This window comes from Cebus imitator, unplaced genomic scaffold (assembly GCF_001604975.1).
Source record: "Cebus imitator isolate Cc_AM_T3 unplaced genomic scaffold, Cebus_imitator-1.0 Scaffold76, whole genome shotgun sequence".
NCBI lineage: Eukaryota > Metazoa > Chordata > Mammalia > Primates > Cebidae > Cebus > Cebus imitator.
In genome coordinates this window covers 509411-514445 of record NW_016107391.1, presented here as the reverse complement: position 1 = coordinate 514445, position 5035 = coordinate 509411, and positions in this window count along the sequence as shown.

Sequence of the window (5035 nt, the reverse complement as noted above, 5' to 3'; positions counted from 1 at the left end):
AACTCATGTAATGTTATGGTACTGTTCATAATAAAAAATACGTGGGAAAAAAAGCAGACAAGAAGAAGACAAAAATTGGAAAAAAAAAACTATGCAAAAACATTAACAAAATGTTATCTATGAGCAATGTGATTGTCAGTAATTTTGTTCTTTATACTTGTATTAAGTTTTCAAAATTTATACAATGAATGTCTTATATTTGAAAATAGAAAAAATACTTTTAAAGACCCTAGAGGCTTGACTTTTACATAAGCCATAAATTCAACCTGCATTATTTTGTTTTTGTGGTAACCGTTTGCGATAGTAAGTGCTAATAGGCTTGGCTTTTTGGTGCTAGAGAAATTGGTCCTTTTCTTGTGTGTTAGATAGAAAGCCCTTGTAATCTCAAGGAGATAAAGATCTAATGTTGTCTAGTGATATATATTTGCTTAGGGGTTTGTTTTTATTTAAAACCTAACTTCAATTGTTTTAATGATTTTCAGAAAAGATGTGTGTTTTTTTTTTTTTTTTAATAGCTTTTTTTTTTTTTAATTTTTTTTTTTTTTTTTTTTTTTTTTTTTTTTTTTTTTTTTTTTTTTAAGAATTAGCTATAGCCCTTCCCAAGTTGTGTTCACAGCTTAAAGCCTACCTGAACTTTTTCCAAGATCATAAAGATCCAAGCAAAAAGGAATGATAACAGTATTATTCTGTTTAAGGCTGAGTGTGGCGGATTACACCTGTAATCCCAGCACTTTGAGAGGCCGAGGTGGGTGGATCATCTGAGATCAGGAGTTGGAGACCAGCCGGGCCAACATGGTAAAACCCCATCTCTACTAAAATACAAAAATTAGCTGGGTGTGGTGGCACATGTGATCCCAGCTACTCAGGAGGCTGAGACATGAGAATCACTTGAACCTCAGAGGCGGAGGCTGCAGTGAGCCAAGATCGTACCACTGCACTCCAGCCTGGGTGACAGAGTGAGACTGTGTCTTAAAAAAAAAAAAAAAAAATTGTTTATAGGACTTTAAAGTTTTTTAAAATGGCTTCATACATATTTGATACCAGGCTCATTTGACTTTTAAGAAGAAAAACAAGATGTAATTATAAGAGATTTTTTTCAGCTCTATTTTGTGGAGAAGACATTGAGGCTCACAGAGGTAAAGTCTCTTGCTCAGTGTCACCACAGAGTTATCAAATGGTAAAGCCAGAATTGAAGTCAAGGTCTTTCAAGTAGCATAATTTTTCCCACAGATGATGAATTAAAAACCATTAGGGCTGTGCCTGGCCGGCAGGATTGGATCTCCTTGCTATGCTGACAGCTGGATCTGTTCATTTCCTCACCACCTTTGCCCAGCCCCATGACCTGGCCAAGCCCCAGACTATCACTGTGGTATAGCAGCTCCAGCACCCAGTGAAACCCAAAATACAACAAAGGATAACAGAAGGTAGCTAACAACTCTAATTTCCTTAAAGTGCATTTGGTGTTTTAAACTTTGTACCATGATTTGTACACAAGTCCTTCCTCAAAACAATATAAGAGTAAAGGTCTGAGATAAATAATGAAAATAACAGAAAATTTTATGAATTTGATGTCTTAGTTCACATCCAACAGTATAGTAATTTTTTCTGTGTGAAAATCTTATACTTATAAATGGTTAAATTACAGGAGCACAATTCCTGTAGAGGCAGAACTTGAAGAATCAGCTTCAGTTCCACATGGTTACAGCCTCAAAATTAGTTTTCCCTTCATACTTCTTTGATGTTACCCCGTTTGGCAGTTATGCCACTTGCTGCAGGAATTTCTCATTGTTCTGTGATCAGCGGTATTCATTTGTTTTAACTTATGCTCTACAGTTCGTCATGCAAATATGATTTTTACTTTGAATATAATTTTGGTTGGATACAATCTCACACTGTTCTTCACACATGCTTGGATTTTTTGTATATGTCATTTTATTCTGTCAATATACCGTTTGGGTATTTGTTTATACTTTTATGCTATTACCCATACTTCTTTGTTCAGTAAACTCTTATTACTAGATAACTTGGATATACTAGCAAATAGCTCATTTATTACCCTACCAATCACTTTAAAAGCAACATTGCTTTCTATAAGTTAATACTAATGTCACATACAATAAATATTTATCAAATGAATGATTAAATGGATATGAGCTAAGAAAAGAGGTATTATAGCCAAATGTGAGTAGGATACTACAAAAAGTAGGAAATTCTAACTTTATATATATATATATATGTATATATATATATATATTTATAAATAAATATACACATTCATATAAACATATTTATTTAAAGATATATATTTAAATAAATATATATATATATATTTGGAGAGAGGGAGTTTCACTATGTTACCCAGGCTGGTCTTGAACTCCTGGCTTCAAGCAATCCTTCCATTTCAGTCTCCCTAAGTGCTTGGATTTTAGACGTGAGCCACTACATCCAGCCTAAAATATTTTTTTGATGAGCAATAAAAATGTCTTTGGTCTAGTCATAACTTAAAATTGAAATGTTTTAAGATACCAAACCTAAGCAATAAAGGGTAAACTTGAAGAACAAGATTTTACAAAAATGACCATAAATGGTAACTTCTCAGAGGAAGCAGTCTACCTTCCTGTTCAAAGCCAATCCCTCCTGTATTATCTATTTCTATATAACAAATTACCCAGACTTCATGGCTTAACACAACAAACATCAGCCAGGCACAGTGGCTCACACCTGTAATCCCAGCACTTTGGGAGGCTGAGGTAGGTTGATCATGAGGTCAGGAGTTCAAGACCAGTCTGGCCAAGATGATGAAACCCCGTCTCTACTAAAAATTACAAAAAAAATTAGCCAGCCACAGTGGCACACACCTGTAATCCCATCTACTCAGGAGGCTGAGGCAGGAGAATTGCTTGAACCCAGGAGGTGAACAGTGAACCAGGATCATGCCTTTTCACTCCAGGGTGGGTGACAGAGCCAGACTCTGTGTCAAAACAAAAACAAAAACAAAAAACAAAAAAAAGTCTGTTATCGCACACCGTTTTGGATGCGAGGAATCTGGGAGCAACATGGCGGAGTGGTTCTGGTTCAGAGTGTCTCTCCTGATGGTTACAGTCAGATGTCAGCCAGGGCTGCCAACCTCTGAAGCCTTAACTGAGCTGGGGGATTCCCTTCCAACCTCCCTCATATGGTTGTTGGCATGAAGCCTTACTTCCTCACCATATCTGTTTCTCCACAGATAGCAGCTGGCTTCCCCCAGAGCAAATAATCAGGAACGAGAGAGAAAGCGAGTGAATGTCACCAAGACAGAAGCCACAGTAGATTTTATAACCTAACCTCTGAAATGACACAATGTCATTTCTGCCATCTTTAATCAGTCACTCAGACCATTGTGAGAGGGGTTGACAAAAGGGCATGACTACCAGGAGAAAGGATGACTGGGGGCTATCTTGGAGGCTGACTACCAGACTTCCCTTGTATTCTTTATGATCTTCTCCCATCTCTTCAGGAGCTTTGCTGCATTTATTACCCACTTGCTCTTACCGTTTGACTACTTCCTCTTGATTAGTTCTTCCCCATCTTGGTTCTGGATACTCTGTAACTATATTCTGAGGTTTCACTCAATAGCATCTTGCTTTACTTGACTCTTTTGCCTTGACTAGTGTGACAATAGTCTTCCCTGGCTTTTATCCGCTGCTGGCCTTCTTCCTTTAGCTCTCTATAAATGTTGGTATTTTTCATAGTTTAGTCCTCACCTGTTTGTTTGCTTTTTAATAAAGATAGGGTTTCACCATGTTGGTCAGGCTGGTCTTGAACTCCCGACCTCAGGTCATCCGCCCGCCTTGGCCTCCAAAGTGCTTGGATAACAGGCGTGAGCCACCACGCCTGGCCTCTTTTTTCTCATTCTACACACTCTCCCTTTCTAACTTTTTCTGTGTCATTGCCCTTAGCTACCATCTGTATGCCGAGGACTTACAAATCTAAATTCCCAGATATTTTCTCTTTTTTAAATTCCATTATTATTATTATTATTTTTTTTTTGAGATGCAGTTTCGCTCTTGTTCCCCAGGCTGGAATGCAATGACGCAATCTTGGCTTTCCGCAGTCTCTGCCTTCTGCGTTCAAGCGATTCACCTGCCTCAGCCTCCTGAGTAGCTGGGATTACAAGGCACGTGCCACAATGCCCGGCTAATTTTTTGTATTTTTCGTAAAGATGAAGTTTCACTGTGTCAGCCAGGATGGTCTTGATCTCCCAACCTCAGGTGATCCACCCGCCTTGGCCTCCCAAAGTGCTGGAATTATAAGTGTGAGTGACCGCACCCAGCCTAGTTCCATTATTATATCCAACTCCTTGCTCAAGAGTCTGAAAGTCCCACAGGTTTCCCAACTGATAGTTATATTGGCTCTATTTAAGGGGATTGATTACTTCTGGGAGCTTTTGACTGGGAATAAAAACATTTTTTATCAACAGTAGTCCAGGCCAGATGTGGTGGCTCATCCCTACAATACTAATACTTTTGGAGGCTGAAGTGGGAGGATCACTTCAGGCCAGGAGTTACAGACCAACCTGGGCAAGAGAGAGACCTTACTTCTACAAATAAGTAAAGGAACAAATATATATGAGACAGAGTCTTGCTCTGTCGCCCTGGCTGTGTGCAGTATCACAATCTTGGCTCACGGCAACCATTATTTATACTTTTAGCTCAACATAAAAGCAGAAGGCTCATCCTAATTACCAGTTTATGCAGAAAATATAAAAGGAAGAGCTGCACCCAGCCTCATCATCAACTCCGGTCTGCCTCTTGGCTTCAAGTGATTCTCCTGCCTCAGTCTCTTGAGCAGCTGGGACCACAGGTGCCTGCCACCAGCCTGGCTAATTTTTTGTATTAGTAGAGATGGGGTTTCACCATGTTAGCCAGGACGGTCTTGATCTCCTAACCTCATGATCTGCCCACCTCGGCCTCCCAAAGTTCTGGGACTACAGGCATGAGCCTCTGTGCCCAGCCTAAGCAAACAAATATTTTAAAAAAGTATTGCACAGGGAACT